The sequence below is a fragment of the Aquarana catesbeiana genome, linkage group LG12 (genome assembly GCF_042186555.1).
Source record: "Aquarana catesbeiana isolate 2022-GZ linkage group LG12, ASM4218655v1, whole genome shotgun sequence".
Lineage (NCBI taxonomy): Eukaryota > Metazoa > Chordata > Amphibia > Anura > Ranidae > Aquarana > Aquarana catesbeiana.
In genome coordinates, this window is record NC_133335.1 from 220,762,253 (window position 1) to 220,787,523 (window position 25,271).

Consider the following 25,271-nt stretch of genomic DNA (forward strand, 5'->3'; position numbering starts at 1 on the left):
TATATATATATAGTGCGTGTGTTTATATAAATTTCTCTGCCACCCGTGATCTGTTCTCTATAGACTGTCCCACATTAGGGAGATTTATAGATTTATTGCCTTTTTTTTTTTTCTTGTCTGGCACAAATTGATCACCTTGATTGATTGATTTCTATAGATAGATATCTATCGATAGATAGAGATATCGATCTATAAAATATATATATATTCCTTCCTTCTTTTTCTTTTTTGTAAATGTAAACCCATCCATTTACATTTTTCAGAGTCTCTAAGGGCTTATTTATATCTAGTCACCCCTCTGAAAAGCGGTCCACTACTGATTGCTTTTCAGAGGGTGATACGAAGAAAACAACAAATCAAGGGTACATTCTCGACAGTCCACAAATACAGTTCAGATAAAAGCAAAAGCAACTTAATAATACAGTAGACTTGCAGGGGTCTCAAACTGGCGGCCCTCCAGCTGTTGCAAAACTACAAGTCTCATCATGCCTCTGCTTCTGGGTGTCATTCTTGTAGCTATCAGCCTTGCAATGCCTCATGGGACTTGTAGTTTTACAACAGCTGGAGGGCCACCAGATTAAGACCTCTGCAGTAGAGGGTAGTATTTCAATGCCCGGGGGGCCCAACTAGTTCGAGGCCTATATCGGTGAAACCCATGAATGGGGGTCCCAAAGGTTGAGTACAGATCTGGATCCAAGTTGTTGGAGAGGAGTGTGTGTGGGGGTGGGGGCAGGGCACCCACCAAGTTTAATATTTCAACAGATCCTGGCTATTCAATGCCTGACTCCAAACCCTACTCCAAAGTCAACCGCCGCTCCTTAACCCATGCCGCCCATATCCTCTCAAACCTTTTGGGGCAATTGTGTCCCGTATACTCATGTGACATTTAGACCCCTTTCACACTGGGGTGGTTTTCAGGCACTTTTCGCGCTAAAAATAGCATCTGTAAAGCGCCTAAAAACTGCCTCCCCTACAGCCCCAGTGTGAGAGTCCGATTGCTTTCACACTGGGGCGGTGCGCTTGCAGGACAGGAAAAGCAGCATCTTTGGGGCGGTGCAGGAGAGGTGTATACATCGCACCCGCACCGCCCTGCCCATTGAAATCAATGGGCAGCTCTGCCAAAACGATTCGGCAGCGGCGATTTTTCTGGCGCTTTTAACCTCTTCTGGGGGGTTAAACCCCCCCCCCTCTTAAACAGCGGTAAAGCGCCGCTAAAACTAGTGGCGCTTTACCGCTGACGCCCCAGTGTGAAAGTAGCTTTACAATAAAGTTCTATATAAAAAATAAAAATATGGCGTGATGCGCCGGAACCAGTCCATCGCCAAAGTGTCTTCTGAGTGTTCAGTGCTAAAGAGCCCTTTACGCCTCTAAGGGTCCATTCACACCGGGTGGGGTGGGACTGAGTTGGGCGGCTAATCTAGCAAACTGAGGGGCTGCTAAGAAAAAAAAAAAAGAAAGAAATAGCTAGGGCTGAAACAACTAATCGATTATGAAATTAATCGATTACTATTTTCATAATCGATTAATCGGCCAGTAACATAATGGGGGTTAAAAAAACTAAAATGAGCCCTTTATAGTACAAAAAGAGCAAATAATCGCTACTGTAAATATTACTTTCACAGTTCTACAGTTAAAAAAAATGAACCCCTTACAGTAGTGATTATCTGCTTTTTTTTTTTTGCACTATAAAGGGCTCATTTTGGTTTTTTTTTAACCCCATTATGTTACTAAACGTCTTAGACCTGGTTCACATCTATGTGTTTTTTGGTGCTTTTTTGCAGAAGCGCACTGCAGTTCATTAACATGGTTTCCCATGGGACACGTTCACATCTATGCTTTTTTCAGCCGCTGCGTATTTGGAAAGGGTCAAGGACTTTTTTTAACGCAAAAACTGTGCTTTTTTGGTTCAATATACTTCAATGGAGAAGCTGCAGAAAAGCATGTAATGCAGCAATTTGTGTTTTTTAATCTGCCCAACAACAAATTGGCTAAAAAAAATGCAAAAACGCAAATCGCCGCAAAATTACGTGCGCAAAAATCAAAATGCACAGCAAAAAGCACTGCAGAAACAGATCAAAAGCAAACTGCCTAGGTATGTAGCAAGCCTTATGCTGGCCACACTGATCAATTTTCAGAGGAGAATATTCAGACAAAAAATCTTTGTACATTCGCTGAATTGTTTTTAAAATGAATGTAATTTATGAACAAAAACCACAAACACTGTCTGAAAATTCCTTTGACCAAGAAGTTTTCTATTTCCAAATTTTCCCGTCACTGTGGTTCAAAATGAACGTCGACTTGACCCCCACTAACGATTAGAAAATCGAACGAACGTACTTAAAATTTTAATTTTTTTTGAAGGAAGACATTTGATCTCTGAGTCTGATAATATTTATCAGATTCACCCTTTAATAGTATATACAGTATATCTCTTCTAATAGTATATACAGTATATCTCCTCTAATAGTATATACAGTATATCTCTTCTGTCTGTTATTCTCAGAGTGGATTAGATATTTTGCTCCCTAACCATATAGTTGGTTATTTATATTTACCACTGCATAGAGTTTTTTAAAACTTAACTCATTAACTAAATTATATGCCACACTTTTTTTTTTTTTTTTAAGGTTATTAACCGATTAATCGATTAATCGAAACAATAATCGGCCAACTAATCGATTATGAAAATAATCGTTAGTTGCAGCCCTAGAAATAGCCCCCGCCCCCCCAAAAAAGTAAAAACACTGGCTATTTAGATTAAAGGGGGGGGGGGGGTGGAGGCGTGGGCATAAAGTTTATTTTGGGGGGGGGGGGGGGGGTGAATTTCTGCTTTAACAGTGTAGTAAGCTGCTCTGTGCTGGCAGCACCCTGGAGAGCCAGAGCGCAGCAGTCTGACACTCCTACACGGTGCTGTCCAATAGGCAACCCTGGAAGTCCCACTGAAAAGAAGGTACACTCCCCCCCCCCCCCCCCCCCCCCACCAAAAAAAAAATGACATGCTAAATGTGGCATGTCAGGGGGGGAGGAGTGCTTAAAGAGGAAGTTCCACTTTTGGGTTCGTCCCCTCGGCGGAGGCGCGCTGTACCTCTCTGCCTGGGGTTCTCGGCTCTTGATAGGATAGATTGATAGCATTGGCTCCTGCACCTGTCAGTCATATCCAATGACGCGGATGTGGGGCAGAGTCCAGCATTCTGTGTGTCTGGATGCAAATGATGGACTTGGGAGCGCGCCCACAAGGTAACCCCCCCCCTCCCCCAGGAAATCCCTTCTCCTAGGGGGTTTACCAATGCCAGGAGGAGCTGCGAGCGCCAGTGGGGGACCCCAGGAGAGGAGGATCAGGGCCACTCTGTGCAAAACAAACTGCACAGTGGAGGTATGACATGTTTGTTATTTAAAAAAACAAAACAAACAAAAAAAAAAGGGTTTACAACCCCTTTGATATACACACTATATCACAGGACCATGGGAGCCGTGGCCCTCCCATCATTTAGGCGTCTGCATTCTGTATGAGTTCTGGATGTTGGAGATGGTCACAGGACATGCCGTGATGTGGGGATTAAGACACTGGCAGCGCTCATGTTACATGCTTGAGTTACAGTCCTGTGAATGTCACAAAGCTGGAACACCCCGTTGTGATAAGTGGTTTATAGCTGTGTATTCAGGGATCCAAGGGGGAAACGGATCAATCCAAAAGTGGATAACAAATATTGATTCTTCTGCTCAAACTAAGAGCTGATCTTAGGCTCCCGGCCATTTTCTCCTATGTTTGTAGTGGAAAGAAAGTACCGGTATGTTCTGGCTATTGACAAGTGTACCCAAGCTAGCCATACATGTCTTAAATTTTGTCCGATTTTCAAAATCTGAGCTGTGGGTGGCACTGCCAACACCAACCAGGTGAGCAAACTTTGATTGAGGAATCAAAGGAGTCGGGCAGAAAAAAAGTTGGCTGAACTGTGACTGCACCCAATCAGATTCCATGGGAAGTTCTCCCATCCTTATTGTCTAGCATGGACATATACACAACGATCAACATTCACAAAGGCTTTAAAAATGTGCTTCGTGTTTTCTTTTTTTTTTTCGTTTTTTGTTTTTTATTGTTTGCAAGCAGATTTTGAACATTTGTGACCGCCCTTGGGTTGGGAAATTGGAAAGTTGCGATGGCGGCTGCTTCTGTTGGGATTTTGCTTGTAAATGCCATTGTCCTAGTTAGGGTTTCACCGATACCACTTTTCTAAGACCGAGTACAAGTACCGGTACCTTTTTCAAGTACTCGCTGATTACCGATACTTTTTTTTTTTTTTTTTTTAATGTCATGTGACAGTGGACTGTTTTTTATATATTTTTTGGAGCGAGAGTGGACGATGTCTGTGTGTATTGTTTTGTTTGTTTTTTGTTTTTTTTTTACAATTTTACCCTTTTAAATATTTATTACAATTTTTATTATTATTGTTATTTATTTTTTTTGTTATCGGCCATGTTGGGAGGTGGCTTTGGTGAGATATCAGGGGTCTTAACAGACCCCTGACATCTCCCTTTTGAGACAGAGAGCGACTGAGGATAAAAGATTTCCCAGTCCCCTTCTCTGCAGCCTTAGCTGCACTGAAGATGAATGGAGAGAAGACAGAGGCTCCTCTCCATTCATAAAAGGAGAGATCGTAAACACAGACTACGATGCTCAGTTATGTGAATGTACGGAGTCAGTGATCACTGACTCTGTGCATTCAGAAAAGGAAGGAGACAGTGAATGACATAAATTTACCGGTTCCTTCCCCTGCTCTCCATCCTGACAGATCCAGGACTGGGGGGTGAGGGGGGGGACGGACACCGGAGGAGGACAGAGCACCAGAGGACACGGGGGACCGGAGGAGCAGGGAGGACATGGCGGGGGACCTGAGGAGCAGGGAGGACATGGCGGGGGACCTGAGGAGCAGGGAGGACATGGCGAGGGACCTGAGGAGCATTGAGGACATGGCGAGGGACCTGAGGAGCAGGGAGGACATGGCGAGGGACCTGAGGAGCAGGGAGGACATGGCGAGGGACCTGAGGAGCAGGGAGGACATGGCGAGGGACCTGAGGAGCAGGGAGGACATGGCGAGGGACCTGAGGAGCAGGGAGGACATGGCGAGGGACCTGAGGAGCAGGGAGGACATGGCGAGGGACCTGAGGAGCAGGGAGGACATGGCGAGGGACCTGAGGAGCAGGGAGGACATGGCGAGGGACCTGAGGAGCAGGGAGGACATGGCGAGGGACCTGAGGAGCAGGGAGGACATGGCGAGGGACCTGAGGAGCAGGGAGGACATGGCGAGGGACCAGAGGAGCAGGGAGGACATGGCGAGGGACCAGAGGAGCAGGGAGGACATGGCAAGGGACCAGAGGAGCAGGGAGGACATTATTGAAATCTATACAGGGAGATTTGTAACTCGACGCACCGGTCACCCCTGACTGCCCAGGTATCAGGTGAAGCATCGGAGCATTTGCAGGAGTACAAGTGCTGCAAACCATATATATATATATATATATATATATATATATATATTGGTTTGCAAGCAGTTTTTGAACATTTTGGGTTTTTTTTGGAATTGGAAGGTTGCACAGCGTTGCTGCAGTTATTTAATACACGGCTGGTAGGTGGTTTTTGGGTGTCCCTGTTTGCTTCCAATGGAGGCAAGCGCTAAAAGAGGCAAATTACTAACTTAAACCACAGACACTTGATGAGCTTGGCCCAATTTTTTTCTGTCCCTTTGGTCTTTAGTGTGGGAAGGTCCTTCAGGCAGTTTTCTGCTTAAGTCAACTCTGCCCAATGGTTGCTAGAAGTGTCCATCACAGGCTCCTAAAGTCCTCCAGTAGCAACTTCACAACGGGAGGGAAGGCAACAGGACCAATCAACTGGCATAAAGTGCAGCTTCCAGTTGCCACTTTAGTTTTTGAAAAAGGTGCAATGGGTTGCCATGTAATCTAGGTATGTGAAAGAAGATGTTAGAAGCTTTTTGGTTTCCAAAAATGAATAACTAGAAACGGGTGGGAGTGGGGGACATTGGGACTTTTTTTCCCTCTGGATTTGGACTTTAGTTTTCTGACTTGGGTCTTTTCAAAAATGATCTTGAAATTGTGAAGAAGGGTTCATTGTACTCTATTTACAGCAGAGGTGGGGGACTCGAGTCACATGACTTGACTTAAGTCAGACTTAAGTCACCTGTTTGAGGACTTGCTTGACAAAATTGAATAAATGACTCGACTTGACTTTGACTTGTCACTAATGACTTGCGACTTGACTTTGACTTGGGCTATTTGACTTGCAATGACTTGGCATCACACACATTGCCCACCACCGCCTCTGAGCCAATCAGCATTTGCCAAATGCCATTGGAGCTGTTCAGGATAGCGGTAAGAGTTATGTCAGTCCCTGCATTAAGCGCACCTGTTGAACGTGTGTTCAGCCATGGTGGGGTGATAATGTGACCCCATCGCTCACAACTGAGCGAGAAAGTACTTTCCCATTTAATCTTTTGCAAATGCAATGCATTTTAAGTGGCTATTCTCATCACCATTCAAGTGTCCAGATGTTGGCATTATGTCAAGTTCTAACTTTGAGCTTAGTTATTTTCCCCCTCAGCAAGGACTACATTTTTTCAGGCTTGTTGGCCATTTAATTGCTGAGTGTTCTGCTCCTTGTCTGCTGTTTGGGCATTCAAAGTGTTTCTTTAATATGCCAAGAAAAAAGCACTAAGCAGTTTTGTTAATGTTGAAAATAAAACAAAACCTTTCCTGAAAACTGACTTTTAACTCATTTAAAGGTGGAAATGGGGTAGATCAGTATTTTGACTTAATTTGTGACTTGACCAAAATAAATGACTTGACTTGACTTGCTTGACTTCTAGCAGGGACTCGGCTTGACTTGCTTGCTTTTCGCCACAGTAACTTGGGACTTGCTTGTGACTTGAAGGTTAAGACTTGAGACTTGCTTGTGACTTGCACATGTGTGACTTACTCCCATGTGTGATTTACAGTATAGAGGAAGTGCTTCTGGCCACTCTTAGAGGAAGATGCTGCAATTGGAGGCTCTCCACTAGGATAGTCAAGAGCAGGCAATCTGTCAAGGTGGCTTCCTGTGCAGGAAAAAGAAAGTGGAAACAGGAACCATAAAGCCTTGCTCTGGGTCAGTAAGGGGCGGGTTACTATGGCAGCCATGTAGCTAGCACTTGCAAAATTCAGCAAGGGCATCTCCCATATTTTTCTCAGAAAAAGTTTCTTTGAAAGCAACCCTCGTATGACAAAAAATTGTTCAAGCCAGGCATGCCTACAAAATATTTACCTACTCACACTTCCAAAATGCTGCTCTTCTAAAGTTCGCAGGGAAACAGATTCCTCTAGTAGTGTCAATCTCCTGCAGCTCTAACTAGTCCTCTTGCTGACCTCCACATCCATTACTCTATTCTGAGAAAAGGTCCGCAGGAGGAACCAGTGAGGGCTGTGGGGTCCTAGGACATTGACACTACCAGAAGAGTTGGTTTCCAGGGTCCCTCACAGCTCTCACTGGTTTTTCCTGCAGACCTTAAAGCGGGGGTCCACCCACACCGCCAAAAAAAAAAATATTAAAAGCCAGCAGCTACAAATACTGCAGCTGCTGACTTTTAATACATGGCCACTTACCTGTCCCAGGGTCCAGCGATGTCGGCAGGCGACGCCGAGAACCCGCTCGGTTCTCGGCAGCTGCCGCCGCCATCCTAGGTAAGGGAATCAGGAAGTGAAGCGTTGAGGCTTCACTTCCCGGTTCCCTACTGCGCATGGGCGAGTCGCGCTGCGCGTCCCAAGTGGTCCCCGCTCTCTCCTGGGAGCTGTGTGTTTCCCAGGAGACAGCGCGGTGGGGACGGGAAGAGGCGTAGACTCCCATGGGAGTCTATGCCGGAAGTGGGTGCAAATACCTGTCTTAGACAGGTATCTGCACCCTCCTCCCCCCTGAAAGGTGCCAAATGTGACACCGGAGGGGGGGGAGGGTTCCGAAAAGCGGAAGTTCCATTTTTGTGTGGAACTCCGCTTTAACTCGGAATTAAGTAGTGATGTTGAGGTTGGTTCCTGGTTTCCTGGGTCCCCCACTAGTATTCTGAGTGAGGGTCAGCAGGAGGAGCCAGTGAGAGCTGTGGGGGACCCAGGAGCTTGACTCCCAAGAAAAAAGACTGTCAAACCAGCTGCTGACAAGGCCTGTGATTGTAAATCACACTGGAAGAAATAACAAGGTCCAGCTCAATTCTAGTTCATTCGCATTGCGTTTAATCAGGCCCTGATGGAGGGGGCATTTTTGTATGCGCTTTAATTTCCATTTATGTTACTGAACAGGAAACGAGCACTTTTGCTAGTGTCAATATCCAGGGTCCACCACAGCTCTAACTAGTTTCTCTTGCTGAACTCTACCTCACTACTTGAGTGAAGGTCTGCAGGAGGAACCAGTGAGAACTGTGGGTGATCCATGAGATCAACCCTACCAGGAAATTAACACTTCTGGTGTTGACCTCCTGGGTTCCCTGCAGATCTCACTGGTTCCTCTTACTGACCTCCATATCACTACTGTATTCTGTAATGAGTGAAGTTCGGCAGGGGACCCAGGAGATCGATACTACCAGAAGTATCTACCAGTATCCCTGTAGGCTTTAGAGGAGGAGCATTCTGGTAGTGTGGGCAGATAATTTGCCCTGGTGTTATTAAGACACAGAGATTGAAAATTTTCCAAATCTAAGTCAAAAACTGCAATAGAAACCTGATAGAGGTTCTCTTACTTCCCCACCCTATCCAAAACAAATAAAGAAAATTGTGGTCGACGTTGGCTTTTAATGGCCTACGTAATGGACTGCCCAGGACCTGATGCCCTGGAAAAGGGGTGTCTGTCCTTACCCTCTCAGCTACAAATATAGCATATAGGCCCACAGTTTTTGTTTTCATTCAAGAACTAAGTTGCTTCTTTGAGTTGCTTGGTTTGGGTGGCCAGATGAGATGATAGTATTAGGTAACATTCCTTAATTATCAAAGTGTGCCTTTGACCCTGCTTGGGCTGCCCTGGAAAACACACCACCTCATGAAAGGTTGCTAATTGGTTATTGACTGAACTTGTGTTCGAGCAACAGCAAAGCAAGTACGTGTCCTGGGAGCTTGTACTTTGTGCTTCTGCCGTTCTGAGAAGATAAACATTAATTAGCCTGGCTTCATCCAGCAATCACTATGCTGTTACAAGTTTTATGAGTCTAGAATTATTTAGGATATTATCACTTATCTATCTGTAGTCTGAAGATATAAAAATCTATTTTAGCTCTGATACATATTCTTCTCAACCAATGTGCAGTGTTTGACTTGCATATCTGAAAAGTAAAACAACAGATGAGTCCTACGTATCCTCCGTACTAGCTTTTCTAAGGCTGGCCCGGTAGTGTAATGGCATAGAATTAATTTTTTTTTTCATTTTTATTATTTGCCTAAAGCTCATCTCTAAGAAACTTGAAAATTCCTCCTTGCTCCAATGATCTAAGGCAATGGTCTCCAAACTGTGGCCCTTTGCTTGCCTTTGTCCCACCCTTGGGTCACTGTTCCTCTCACTGATACGAGACACTATTCCCCCTCCCCCTGACACCAACTTTGGGGCACTGCTCCTCCTACTACCAATGATTGGGTACTATGCTTTCCACTTACTCCAATAATAGGGTACTATTCCTTCCACTGACACCAATTATTGGGTACTTTTCTTCCCACTGACACCAATGATGGGCTACTATTCCTCCCACTGACACCAACATCTGGCCCCCCTAAAGTCTGAAGGACAGTAAATTGGCCCTTTTTGGAAGTTTGGAGACCCATGGTCTAGGGTCCTGACATAATTTAAGACCATAGCATGAACCATAGCCTTCCATTGGACAAGAGGACACAGAGGGACAATCCATCTCTGGAGCATGGTGGAGTGCCGTTTACCAGGGGAGTGGAGATTCAGATAAGTAAAATGCTTTTACTTATACCGCTGGACCTCAACGAGCAGTTAACCCTTACAGTGGGTGCCTTTTATGCCACCCCCCCCACCCCCCCCCAGTTTCTGCTTTTAATAGTCTCACTTTTCTAGGAAGGCTTTTTTGAAGTGTGTCTATGGGAGTTTGTGCCCATTCAGCCATAAGCGCATCTCTGACGTCATGTACTGATGTAGGTCAAGAAGGCTTAGCTCCCAGTTAGCATTCAGTTCATCGCAAAGGGGTTTGTTGGGGTGGAGGTCAGAGCTCTGTACAGGCCACTACAGTTCCTCTTAACCCAGTGGTTCTCAACTCCAGTCCTCGGGACCCACCAACAGGTCAGATTTTAAGTATTACCTTGGGGAGTTGCGGACTAGAATACTGCAATCACTGAGCAGCAAGTGATATCACCTGTGATGTATTTCAGCTATCTTGCAAACCTGGCCTGTTGGTGGGTCCTGAGGACTGGAGTTGAGAACCACTGTCTTAACCAAACACGCCTAAACCATGTCTTTATGGAGCTTGCTTAGTTTACAGGGTCACAGCCATACTGGAATGGAGAAAAGCCAAACTGTTTCCATGGGCTTGGAAGCACACAATTGTCAGAAAGGCCTTTTTGTGCTGTAGCATTTATGGCTTATTCACACCTAGGTGTCAACATATGTGTGGTGTGTTGTTGCGTCATTCAATGTCAATGGCACCCTAAAGCACAGCAAAATAGCCACCAATGCACATGTGCTGAACTGCTTTGGAAAAAATGTTGCATGTCCATGAATTGGCTCTTTGAGGTGTGTAGGTCATCCCATTCAGATCAACCCATTGTACCTTATTACACATCAATGGACTATGTACATTGGATATAAAAAAGACCCCTGTTAAAATGTCAGGTTTCTGTGATGTAAAAAAAAAAAAATGAGACAAAGATAAATCCTTTCTGAACTTTTTTTCACCTTTTAATGTGACTTAAAAACTGTACAACTCAATTGAAAAACAAACTGAAATCTTTTAGGGGAGGAAGTAAAAATAAAAAATGAAAATAATGTGGTTGCATAAGTGTGCACACCCTCTTATAATTGGGGATGTAGCTGTGTTCAGAATTAAGCAATCACATTCAAACTCATGTTAAATAGGAGTCAGTACACACCTGCCATCATTTCAAGTGCCTCTGATTAATCCCAAATAAAGTTCAGCTGTTCTAGTAGGTCTTTCCTGACATTTTCTTAGTCGCATCACACAGCAAAAGCCATGGTCCGCAGAGAGCTTCCAAAGCATCAGAGGGATCTCATTGTTAAAAGATATCAGTCAGGAGAAGGGTTAAAAAAGAATTTCCAAGGCACTCGATATACCATGGAACACAGTGAAGACAGTCATCATCAAGTGGAGAAAATATGGCACAACAGGGACATTACCAAGAACTGGACGTTCCTCCAAAATTAATGAAAAGACGAGAAGAAAACTGGTCAGGGAAGCTGCCAAGAGGCCTACAGCAACGTTAAATAGCTGCAGGAATATCTGGCAAGTACTGGCTGTGTGGTACACGTGACAACAATCTCCTTTATACTTCATATGTCTGGGCTATGGGGTAGAGTGGCAAGACGGAAGCCTTTCCTTACCAAGAAAAACATCCAAGCCCGGCTAACGTTTGCAAAAACACATCTGAAGTCTCCCAAAAGTATGTGGGAAAATGTGTTCTGGTCTTATGAAAACAAGGTTGAAGTTTTTGGCCATAATTCCAAAAGATATGTTTGGCGCAAAAACACCACTGCACATCACCAAAAGAACGCCATACCCACCGTGAAGCATGGTGGTGGCAACATCATTCTTTGGGGCTGTTTTTCTTCAGTTGGAACAGGGGCCTTAGTCAAGGTAGAGGGAATTATGAACAGTTCCAAATACCAGTCAATATTGGCACAAAACCTTCAGGCTTCTGCTAGAAAGCTGAACATGAAGAGGCATCACCAGAAGAAGATTCAAGTTTTGGTATAGTCCAGCCAGAGTCCAGACCTGAATCCGATTGAAAATCTGTGGGGTGATCTGAAGAGGGCTGTGCACAGGAGATGCCCTCGTAATCTGACGGATTTGGAGTGTTTTTGCAAAGCAGAGTGGGCGAATATTGTCAAGTCAAGATGTGCCATGCTGATAGACTCATACCCAAAAAGATTGAGTGCTGTAATAAAATCAAAAGGTGCTTCAACAAAGTATTATTTTAGGGTATGCACACTTATGCAACCAGATTATTTTACTTTTTTATTTTAACTTCCCTCCACCTAAAAGATTTCAGTTGTACAGTTTTTATAGGTCACATTAAAGGTGGAAAAAGTTCTGAAATGATTTATCTTTGTCTCATTTTATTACATCGCAGAAACCTGACATTTTTAACAGGGGTGTGTAGACTTTTTATATCCACTGTAGATGTAAATGGACCCTTAAAACGGAAACACCTGAACTCAGTCATTTGGAGGGGAATGCATATAATTGTAGCCATATAGGTAGATGTTATGGCCAGGTGTCTACAAACTGATGGCCATATGGTTAAGCCACCAGGAACAGGACCTGATATAAAAGTTCTAGGGACTGTGTAAGCCAGGGTTCCACAACCAGGGTTCCATGGAACTATAGGGTTCCTCCAGAGGTTGCTAGGGGTTCCTTGAGCAATTTCTGCCTCTCCGATAAGTTTACCCTGACACCATTGATCTTTTTAGCTATCTGTAAGGGGGTAATTCTTCCCAATGACCACAAGTGTAATGCCCCGTACACACGGTCGGACATTGATCGGACATTCCGACAACAAAATCCTAGGATTTTTTCCGACGGATGTTGGCTCAAACTTGTCTTGCATACACACGGTCACACAAAGTTGTCGGAAAATCCGATCATTCTGAACGCGGTGACATAAAACACGTACGTCGGGACTATAAACTGGGCAGTAGCCAATAGCTTTCATCTCTTTATTTATTCTGAGCATGCGTGGCACTTTGTGCGTCGGATTTGTGTACACACGATCGGAAATTCCGACAACGGATTTTGTTTGTCGGAAAATTTTATAGCCTACTCTCAAACTTTGTGTGTCGGAAAATCCGATGGAAAATGTGTGATGGAGCCTACACACGGTCGGAATTTCCGACAACAAGGTCCTATCACACATTTTCCGTCGGAAAATCCAACCGTGTGTCCGGGGCATTAGGAGCATTCTTCCCACCGACCACCACACTAATGTATCATGGGTTGTAGAAAAAGTGTTTTTTTTAGCAGGGGTTCCCTGAGACTGGAAAGTTATATCAAGGGTTCCTCTGGGTTAAAAAGGTTGAGAAAGGCTGGTGTAAGCTGCCCCAGAGTTTGTTGGGAACAGTAGGCGAAATGAAACTATGGAATAAATACCAAGTGACTGGACTCTCTCTCGTCAATGGTGGCATTTCATATGCTGTAGATGCTAGCAGAACGAACAAACAAACAGATATAATTGTGAAGTTCAACTGATAAGTGTGTGCAGATTCATTCAGGATCTGTTTTGACTTGGCCTGTGATCGAATTATTATGACCTTGTAGTTGCATGTTAAGGCCTGAGTAATAATTTCCTGGTAAGTAGATAAGGTTGCAGCTTCTGGGTTCTCAGAGAAATTGCTATTGAATGATGTCACACTTCTCTGCAAGGTCTTCTCCTCTGTGGTTTCTTCTTTCTTATCTATTCCATCTCGCATGACCAAGCTGATGACATTTTGCTGTTCTCCAAACAGGTGCTTCCCTTCCATATAGGCATCTATTCCTTGCAGTGCAAATTGTTCTTCAAGTGGTTGTACACCCTTTACAACCATTTTATACTACAGGCAAGCCTATAATTAGGCTTACCCTTAGCTACACTGGATATCTTCTAAACCTGCACGGTTTAGGAGATATCCCTGTATTTGCAAGTGCCGACGTCATCGGCACATGTGCACTTAAGCAAACTGAAGCGTGCCATTGCTTCAGTTGTACTGTGCCGTTACCGGCGGCTCCCCTACGCATGCGCGGGAGTGACGTCATCACGGCTCCAGCCAATCACAGCACCGGAGCCGCGATACCCGGAAGTAACCCCCCACCCCCCGGGGAGATGTCAGATGTCGGCTGCCGGAGCGGTGAACAAAGACCGCTGCGGGGACTTCGATCTCAGGTAAGTAATTCATAATGAGCTAGTATGCTAGGTTTATTTTATTTTTTTTATTAAATGGATTTACAACCACTTTCAGGAAGAAAGATAATGGAGTTGATTTACTAAAGGACTGTGCACTTTTGCAAAGGGCAGTTGCTCCAGGGCTTAGTAAATGAGGCAAGGTTTCACTTTGCAAAGAACAATCAATCATATGCGAGGGGGGAAAAAAAAAGCAGAATTTTTGCTTGCACATGATTGGATGATGGAAGTCAGCAGAGCTTCTGCTTATTTACTAAGGTTGGGAGCAACTGCACTTTGCAAAGTGCACAGTCTATTTGTAAATCAACCCCAATGAATCAATTCAGGAGTATGAGATAGTGGATGTCCCTCCTAACCACCTCCGCTCTAGAAAGTTTTACCCCCTTCATGACCAGGCCATTTTTTTTGCTATTTAGTAGTGCGCTACTTTAACTAGTAGTTGTGCGATCATGCAATGCTGTACCCAGATGTAATTTATATAAAATATTCACACAAGTAGAGTTTTTTCTTTTGGTGTTATTTGATCACCACTGGGTTTTATTATATAAATGAAAAAAAGACAAAAAATATTGGTTTGATTTTTTTTTTTTTTTTCAAAATTTTCGACTTTCTGCTATAAAACATATCCAATAAAAAAAATTATCAAATTTCTTCATAAATTTAGGCCAAAATGTATTCTGCTACATGTCTTTGGTATAAAAGAAAATTCCCAGTAGGTGTATATTGATTGGTTTGCATTAAAGTTATAGTGTGCAAACTATAGTATATACTCGATATTGGAATTTTTTTTTTATACAACTAATGGCGGTGATTAGCGACTTAGAGTGGGACTGTGATAATGCGGCGGACAATCTGACACTGACATCACCAGTAACATTAATACAGTGATCAGTGATAATTCTATACACTGTACTAATGCCACTGGTAAGGGGTTAACATCTAGGGCAGGTGTCTCAAACTAGTGGCCCTCCAGCTGTTGCGGAACTACAAGTCCCATCATGCCTCTGCCTGAGGGAGTCATACTTGTAACTGTGAGCCTTGCAATGCCTCATGGGACTTGTAGTTTCGCAACAGCTGGAGGGCCACCAGTTTGAGACCCCTGATCTAGGGCAATTAGAGGAGTAACTGTGTGTCTAACAAGTGTTAGTGTGTGCTGCTTTTTACTTATAATCTCTTTGCTTCTTATCCCTGTTTGGAGGGATAAGAAACAGAGAGATTGTTTCCTCTGTACAGAGCCCTGTGTTGATTTGTCAACACAGGGCTCTAGTCTGTGATTGGACACAGCCGATCAGCAGGTGGCAGCTGGTGGGCTTTTCTTCTGGCGGGGCAGCAAACAACCAGTACTATCAGCCAGCACCCCCCCCAGGAGGTCCAGCACTTACTATGCAGCGGGCTATGTCCTTCTCTCCTCCTGTGTCCTCTGGGCAGTGGCGGGTCTGGGCCCGGCTCCAGCATGTCTTTTCTTCCACAACGCTAGGCATCCAATAGGATCGCCTGGCAGAAACAGGTCTCGCTGACCTGCCTCTTGATTGGCGGGGAGTAACTGTAGTGTGAAAATAGTGAAAATTCATTTGCTATGGTCACACAGTTGGGTCCACCCTATTTTGAAGCCTATTAGAGCCTTTGGGTGCTTCAAAAAACACACTCCCGCCATTGGAATTCATGCGTCTGGCATCCTGAAAGGGGCCAGGCACATGAATAGGGAGGGCAGCAGAGGTGTTAGGGGGCGGTGCCCGCTCACAGTGCATGGCCGCCGCTGGTCCCAGCCATTAATCATTCCCTGGGACCTGCTGTACACAGCGGGTGTCAGTGGGGTGGGGGCGAGCATGCACGTGCACAAAACCCAGAAACAGGAAGTGACGTACCGGTACACTACGGGCTGCATGTCCGCAGTACATGACGGGCAGTCCGCAAGTAGTTAAAGCAGAAACCCAGCCTTCCCTTCAGTCTTGCACAATTGTACAGACTCCTCTCCTGTACTGGAATTGCTTACTCTGATTTAGCTGCTCACTTTGAGCGTCTTTCAGTGTGCATTAGAAGCTGTAGCAAGTTAGGCCTTATACACACGAGATGCTGTTAAACGCGCGTTCAGAGGCAGTTAGACACTTTTTTCAACTGCCCCTGAACTCATTCAATGTTATCCTATGTGTCTAGTTTTTTGGCGTTTTTAGGCAGTTGCGTTTTAACCTCATTTTTTCAGAAGCAAAAAAATGGGTTCAGACGCAAAAGTTTTCTGCGTTTCACACGCCAAATGCGGCTAAACGCGTTTAGCCGCGTTTTGCGTTAAGTGTTTTTAAAGGAACCCAAAGTCGGGTCGCAAAACGTCAAGCACTTTTCTGCAGCAGAGAATGACATTTTCCGACCTGACTTTGGGGCCCCATATCTCGGGGCCACTTGGTGCTAGGAACCCCAAATTTGGATATGTTATAGTGTTAGTCCAACTGCGTTAGCATAATTTTTGGGGTTCCTAGCACCAAGTGGCCCCGAGATATGGGGCCCCAAAGTCAGGTCGGAAAATGTCATTCTCTGCTCTGCAGACGCTTCTAGACGCAAACACGGTAAAACGGGCGTTTCTAAACGCCGGTTTCAGCTTTTAAAAACGTGTTCAGCAGAGTTTGCACTGGCGTCTCGTGTGCATGAGGCCTAAGTCCTCCTCATTTCCTGGCTGGAGGATGTCCAGCATCCTGGATTACCACCCTCTCTTAAGCTGCAAAGCCAGACATACGGGGGTATACATATATCGTAATACTTTGCTTCTCGGTAAAAACGATCCTCTCTGTGTCGTTTGGCAGGTGTTACGCCTGCCGAAGTGCCCTATTTAATTGTGGTGGTGTGGACTTTGAAGGGTTATGACAGGTGGTGAGGAGGCAACATATTGCCTCCATGATTGTGCTCTTCAGAGAGCTACCACAAGTGTCAATGAGCCCTTGGCATATGTCATGTCACCTGATCGGTATACCGTGGGAAGGTAGGGCTTAAACACTTGTTCGAAAGAAGTTTCCTGCTGCTTCGCATTCACCTGCTGCAGGTTTTACTGCCTGAAGGACATCACACCAATAACCTGCTGTAGGAATGTGGAGAACATTCCGATGAACAGGATGAAGGCATGTACTCATATTTAACCTGTTTGATGAACTTCTAGTTCATGTGCATGGATATAGCCTTCCTTTACTACAGATTACATTCAGCCTTCCCAGAAGAGTTGCAGCTGTTATAGCTGCAAAGGGTGGGCCAACTCAATATTGAACCCTACAGAGTGTGATGGACCCCGTACTCAAGATGTCTGCTGTAAATGCTTCCTCTGTCCGGTACCACACAATCCAAGACCCCTTAACTTTCCCATTTACTAGTCGTAGCTCAGTGTAGGGTAAAACATCAGACCACACCAGTCTTGGAGTACATCAGGAATAACCTTTTTATTTGAGATTTCACAGAAATATATACAGCAGGATGACAAACTGTAACCAGAAACCTAATTAACATGAGCTACTTATCTAATCCTTTAGACAGCCTATGTGACTAAGAGACATGACCTTTAGAACAGACTTGCCGTCTCTTTTAGCTCAGAAGACACAATCAACATTATCAACACAGAACTCCTTCATACAATAGCAAGGTTAATTAGAACAAACAACAATGGGTGAAATACTCTTAGAAGCTATGGCAAGCCAGATTAGACTCATTTACAATATAGAGGACAACAGACAGGTGGCTGGAGTTGATGACATTAGCATCTAACAGTATGTGTCCCAACAGTATGAATCAGTCACTATTTGTAATATGGCAAATACAGGGTTCCTAGAGTCTGTGTGTCTTGGGGGGATATGGACCTGAATCCAAAGTAACACCACCTCAAGGGTCCCCAGGGATACAGCTCACAAAGAGCACCGTTCCCCAAATGCCAGGGCCCATGATCGGTCGGCAAGAGGCCAGCATTCAGTCCCCTCCAAAAGCCTCTGTCCTGGCTAAGTCTGTCACATACTAAAAAACATTAAATTTCATGTGCGTGTAAAGGCAGGTGTCCCAATACTTTTGGTAATGTAGTGTATCTTGGACAGGAAGGACATTCTGTGATCAGGTGACTGTTGACATCCTTTGTGAGATATGTATTTACTTTGTGTATACCAGAGAATAGGGCAGGGTGATGAAATCTGTAGAAAAATAGAGTGGGATGTAATCTACAGCAGCTTTCCTGTTTTCAAGGAATGGATGGAAATCTGGGAGATGACTTGTTTTTGAAGGCCCCATTCACACAGACACACAGATCCATATGCCCCTGCGAAAGGCTATACAGTGGAACCTTGGATTGCGATTAACGCGGTTAACGAGCGTTTCGCAATACGAGCACTGTATTTCTAAAAATCCTAATTCGATTTGTGAGTGTTGTCTTGCAAAGAAAGCAGGATTCAGGCCAAAGCGGTGTGCAATACCGCTTTTGGCCTGAGGTGGGGGGCGCCGGAGCCAATTGGCGCCGTTCGGAAATGCACGGGAAGGCCGGAGGACAGTTCGGCTGACCTTGGCAAACCTCGGAAAGGCTTGTGAACTGAATCTTTTTGAGGTTTGCCGAGGTCAGCCGAAGTGTGCTCGGCCTTTTCAACCTTTTCCGAGGCTCTCCAGGGCCCCCGCCTCTGGCCGCATGCCGTATTGCATCCCATTGAAGTCAATGCAGAACGAATTATTATTTTCGTTTCCATTGACTTCAATAGGAAAACTCGCTTTGATATGTGAGTACTTTGGATTACGAGCATACTCCTGGAACGGATTGTGCTCGTAATCCGAGATTCCACTGTATTCAGCCGCCCAGGACGCACAGGTGTTCCGTGCAGGCAGCTGGTTGAAATCAATGACAGGAGACCAGCTGCACGGATCTCCATGTGCAAATCCGTGCGGGTCCCATGCTTGTGCAGTGCCGACCCTGGCAGGGTGCAGTGCGATTCAAGTTTTAGCACATTGCAATACTTGTTGCTTTTTTTTTTTTTTTTTTTTTTTTTTTTTACAACTTTATTTGAAGTGTCATGTCATTGCGCAGCAGCTCAGTGTGTTGTACTGCTGTACGGTGACACGACGTGCCACACATTGCAGAAAAATGCAGACATGCTGCATTTTTCCCCACCGCACTAAACGTCACACTAGCTTTTGTGGTGTAAATGCAGCCCATAGAGAGCACAAGTCACCGCACATTGTGTGAACGGGCCCTTAAAGTAGAATTATAGACAAAATATTTTTTTTTCATGTTGGCTAGAGTAAGGGAGGGTCATAACCCCTGTCAATTTATTTTTTGCTATCTGTGTCCCGTTGGGGCGATATCCCTCCACTTCCTTTCCCATAGCCAAAACAGGAAGTGAGAGGAAATCCCTGCAAATCAAGGGAATACCTTGGGGATCCCCAGGTCACCAGAATTGGAAGATTTCCTCTCTACGGTATTACTTTACTGGGGACAACCCAAAATTTCACTTTCACAGGACAAATAGGGGGAATTTCCCTAATGGAGCACAGACGGCAATAAAAACTGACAGGGGTTCTAATCCATCTCCATTCTATCCAAAACAAAAAAAAAAAAGTTTTTCCTTTAGACCCCATTTACACTGAGCCGCTCCCCAGTGTCAGCGGTAAAACGGCGCTATTTTTAGCGGCGTTTTAGTGGCGCTATGTGGCCGCTGGCGGGGCAGTTTTTAACCCCCCGCTAGTGGCCGAAAAGGGGTTAAATCCACCCCCCAAAACGCTGCTGCAGCGGTGCTTTGCTGGCGGTATAGCAGCGCTGCCCTATTGTTTTCAATGGGGAGGAGCGGTGTATTCACCGCCCCTACAGCGCTGCAAAGAAGCTGCTGGCAGGACTTTTTGTGACGCCCTTCCAGCGCAGCGCCCCAGTGTGAAAGCACTCGGGCTTTCACACTGGGTTTGTAGCTGAGGCTTTTTTCAGGCGCTTTTTAGCGCTGTAGCGCCTGAAAAACGCCTCAATGTGAAAGGGGTCTTATGCCGCGTACACACGGTCGGACTTTCCGGCAGGAAAAGTCAGACCGAATCTTTTCATCGGACATTCCGATCGTGTGTGGACCTCATCGGACCTTTTTTTTTTTTTCGAAAATTCTGGCGGACCTAGAAATAGAACATGTTTTATATCTTTCCGACGGGAATCAGTTCCTATCGGGAAAACCGCTCGTCTTTATGCTGTTCCTACTTACCAAAAAACGACGCATGCTCTGAAACAAGTACGAGACAGCAGCTATTGGCTACTGGCTATTGAACTTCCTTTTTCTAGTCCCGTCGTGCATGTTGTACGTCACCGCGTTCTAGACGGTTGGGCTTTGGTGTGATCGTGTGTAGGCAAGACAGTTTCAGCGGAACTCCATCGGAAAACCTTCAGAGTTTATTCCGACGGAAAAAACGGTCGTGTGTACGCGGCATAACTTGTACTTTTAAATACTTGATCTTCCTGTGCTTTTAGGCCTCGTGCACCGTTCTCCCACATGGGGATGTGCAGATGTTCCTTGCACTCCCCCCCTGAAGTCCACTGGGGCGTAGAAGCTGCATGGACACAGCTGTTGCACCCAAAGTTACATTCATGCAGTTTGAGGCCGTGCACCCTCACCGATCGCACTTTGGGAGCTGCGACTTTGTCCATGCAGCTGCTGCGTAACCATTGACGTCTATGGGACTGCCTGCAAGCAGAACACCAGAATACATCCTCGTGCAGGTAAACATAGTCCTCCACGGATGTATGATTTAGGATGTACGGTTACGTGCACAAGGCCTTCCCTACATTTTTATGAAAGAGGAAGTAAAGGCAGGAAAAAAAAAAAAAAACACACCCTGTAAGGCAAAGGCATAATGAGCTAGTATGCATAGCATACTAGCTCATTATGAATTAATTTACCTGAGATGGATGCCCCCGAAGCGACCCTCGTTCTTCTCCTTCATCGCCGCCATCTATCCCGGAGTGACTTCCAGGTATCGCGGCTCCGGCGCTGTGACTGGCCGGAGCCGCAATGACGTCGCTCTCGCGCATGCGTGAGGGAGCCACCACTAACAGCATGCCCAGTGCGCCTGCACGCCGCTGTCTACAGTGCATGCGCCGTAGACATCGGTGCCAGTCTTTTGCAAATATCTCCTAAACCGTGTAGGTTTAGGAGATATTTGTTGCACCTACAGGTAAGCCTTAATCTAGGCTTACCTGTAGGTAAAAGTGGTCCCAGAGGGTTTACAACCACTTTAAGTTGGTGACAGGGTCTCTTTAAGGGCTTTCCTAGCATGGTTCTATTGCACAATGCATACATGGAAAACGTGTTTGTTGGCAATGTGCGCTAAAGCATGCAAAAATGCCCACATATGGGTGTGATTGGGGCTTTAGCAAGGTGAATTTTTGCTTTGATGGGCCTGCAGGGGAATGTTTTCCCTTATTATAGGTTATGTGAAGTAACGATGGGAGTGGTAACTCTCACTAATGGGACTTGTATAACAGGGAAGCTGCATGTCATATCCCGTATACATTTATATGTGTCTTATGCCAAGATGTGGATTTTGAAATTGCTCGAACACCTTGAAAAATAAGGAAATGACGAACGTTTCTGGCTTATTATGAGGCACGGCAGCAACAACTAATGATATGTGAAGCGTCATAACCCGTAGCGACCAGATGTCACTTTAGTGTAGTCGGATCAGTGAAAGCCCATGTACTGTGCCAGGCAACTAGCATTTTTATGAGGTTAGTGATGTGACCATCTAGGCCAGGGATATGCAATTAGTGGACCTCCCGCTGTTGCAAAACTACAAGTCCCATCGTGCCTCTGGTTTTGGGTATCATGCTTGTGGCTTTCAGAGTCTTGCTATGCCTCATGGGACTTGTAGTTCTGCAACAGCTGGAGGTCCGCTAATTGCATATCCCTGATCTAGTATATAGATAAGGGATTGTGACTTTTTCCGACCTTTGTTTGGTAGGCCAGTTGCCCAAGGATGTAATAATTTACTAAAGTGTTTATACTTAGGATGTTGTTCACAGAAAGATTCTGGGTAAAATGTTCTATAAAGACCTTGCGTAACACGCGCATATATGTGCATAAAGGTGCTTAAGCATATACAGTGGCTTGCAAAAGTATTCAAACCCCCCCCCCCCCTTTGGCTTTTTACCTATTTTGTTACATTACAGCCTTTAGGTCAATGTTTTTTTAATCTGAATTATATGTGATGGATCAGAACGCAATAGTCTAAGTTGGTGAAGTAAAATTAGAAAAATATATACTATACAGGACACCGGGAATGTGTCCTGGGTGGCAGGTACATTCCCCCAATACATTCCCGCCAATGCTTTAGAGAACATTGATAGAGTTTCATCTGGGGCAGATGGTCCACCAGCTAGTCCACCAGCTAAGGGGATCCCTGGGGGGCGGGGGGGCCCACTCTTATGCAGGTCGTGGCTGGGAAGAACATAGAGGAAGCCTTCCCTCTGCAGGTTTTGACCGAGGAGGATGAAGGAGAAAGTTCCTCTCGTCTTGCCCACCCTGATCTCGAGGTGTCACGGGGTGCTTTTCCTTCTCCTTTGTTATCTCTCGCCCTGACTAGTGTAACTCCCTCCTCAATGGCCTACCTCTCCACAAGTTATCCCCTCTTCAGTCTATCATGAATGCTGCTGCCAGACTCCTCCACCTTACCAACCGTTCAGTGTCCGCCACTCCTCTCTACCAATCTCTCCACTGGCTTCCCATTGACCAATTAATTCAATTCAAAACACTAACAATAACATACAAAGTCATTAACAACTTTACCCCGAGCTACATCACCAATCTTGTCTCCAAATATCACCCAAACTGTCCTCTCCTCTCAAGACCTCCTGCTCTCTAGCTCCCTTGTCTCCTCCTCCCATGCTCATCTCCAGGACTTCTCCAGAGCCTCTCCCATCTTCTGGAACTCACCCCAGTCTGTTTGGTTACCTTCTACTCTGTCCACTTTTAGGAGATCCCGGAAAACTCATCTCTTCAGGGAGGCCTATCCTGCCTTCAGCTAACAACTGAATCTTCTACTTCCCTCATCCGTTCATCCCTCACAGTTACTACTATACCTTTTGTTATACCAGCCCCTCCCTATTAGATTGTAAGCTTGCAGGAGCAGGGCCCTCCTAACCCTCTTGTATTGAATTGTATTGTCTCCCTTTATATTGTAAAGCACTGAGTAAACTGTTGGGGCTATATAAATCTTGTATAATAATTCAGGGCTACTCGGCCACACTTGCATACGTATGAAATTAGGACCTGTGGCTGTGTTTGATACAACCACTGCATCCTCATAGAGCAGGGCTCTCCAGCTGTTGCGGAACTACACATCCCATGAGGCATTGTAAAACTCTGACATTCACAGACATGACTAAGCATGATGGGAATTGTAGTTCCTGAACAACTGGAGGGCCATAGTTTGGAGACCCCTGTCATAGAGTAACAGACAGCTCCAGCCACAAAAAAACTGTTTCATTCACACTGTATGGGTCAGACAACCCATATGAATGGGCCTTTAATTTTTTTTAAATTATTTTAAAAAAAAAAAAAAAAAATATATATATATATATAATATATAATATATATATATATAAATATATATATATAAAATTTTTATTTTTTTTACAATTAGTAATTTCATTACATTACCCCTGACATTTCACCTTTGAGACAGAGAAATGATTTAAAGGGCACACATTCTCATAAGGACTGAGGCTCCTGTTCATTCATAAACTGAAGTATAGTAAACCCAGTTTACAATGCTCAGTTATCAGTGAACACAGCGTGATCATTACCGATTACCACTGTATCCATTTAGAAAAGGAAGGGGCCAGTAAATTACATCTTTACCAGCCCCTTCCATTGCTCTCCATTCTGACACATCCTCTGTGTACTCGTAGAAGCCGGGGGGGGGACAGATAAGGCAGCAGAGCTGTGGGAGGGGGGCACACGGGGGAGATGTTAGCAGAACAGGGAGGGGGGAGTGTTGTGGAGGGGGGCAGTTACAGAATAATGCCCTGTGTCTGTGTCTCTCCCTGCAGCAGCTAAAACCCAGCGGGGAGGAGAGAAACTGGCTTTCAGCTGCTGCAGAGAGCCACACAAGGCATCCTTTTGTAATTGTCCCCCACCCACCGATTTCCCCCTGCTGTCGGGTGCTCCTTTGTGCTGGGCCCCCTATGGGAGGACTGGGGGGTACCCCCCAATCGGCAGCCCTGCCAGGATGTGCCTGGCAAGATCTCCATGGGACTCTTTAGGACTAGTTCATATCTGAAAGCGCATCAAGATGCAACATGCAGAAGTAAGCATGCAGTACTTTTTTAGCACACGGGTGTGAACAGAGACTTAGCCTCGGGTTCACACCAGAGGCGGCACGACTTTGGCAGGTCGCCTCACCGAGGCGACCTGCACACGACTGCCCGGGCGACTTGCGAAACGGACTTCTGTATAGAAGTCTATGCAAGTCGCCCCCAAAGTCGTACAGGAAACTTTTCTAAATCGGTCCGTCGCTCGATTAGAATGGTTCCATTGTACTGAACGGGACGCTACTTGTCAGGCGACCTAGGTCACCTGACAAGTCGTCCCTAGTGTGAACCGAGCTTTATACGAAAGTTACATGTTTAAAAAATTGAAAACAATTATTTAAATTTTATTAATATGTTAAAAGCGTCCGCCTTTTCAGAAAAAAGTGTTTTTTTTTTTCTTCCACAAATGGTGTTATTCACTTTCAAGAAAGCTACAAGAAAATATGACTACTACAGGAAAGTCAATTCTTTAGCACAGATCCCCCTCACTCCTGCCACATTATAGCCCTCTCCTTCTTTTTAGGAGTGTCTAATTACTGCCTGTGCCGGCCCAGCTCCTCTGCCCCTCCCTACATAATCTCTCTCTCTCTCTCTCTCTCTCTCTCTCTCTCTCTCTCTCTCTCTCTCTTCTCTCTCTTCTCTCTCTCTCTCTCTCTCTCTTCTCTCTCTCTCTCTCTCTCTCTCTCTCTCTCTCTCTCTCTCTCTCTCTCTCTCTCTCTCTCTCTCTCTCTCTCTCTCTCTCTCTCTCTCTCTCTCTCTCTCTCTCCTCTGACATCACATCCAATGATGTCGGCTCCCAGCAGCAACCTCTGGGCTTTTACATGTCTACACATGGAGGGGT

At 45.2% G+C, this 25,271-nt stretch overlaps 1 protein-coding gene across 1 annotated transcript in view; it reads left to right on the forward strand.

The window, feature by feature from the left end:
• Positions 1–25,271, forward strand: part of PCYT2 (phosphate cytidylyltransferase 2, ethanolamine) — a gene marked incomplete in the record, with an annotated part of 73,048 nt that overhangs the window by 995 nt on the left and 46,782 nt on the right.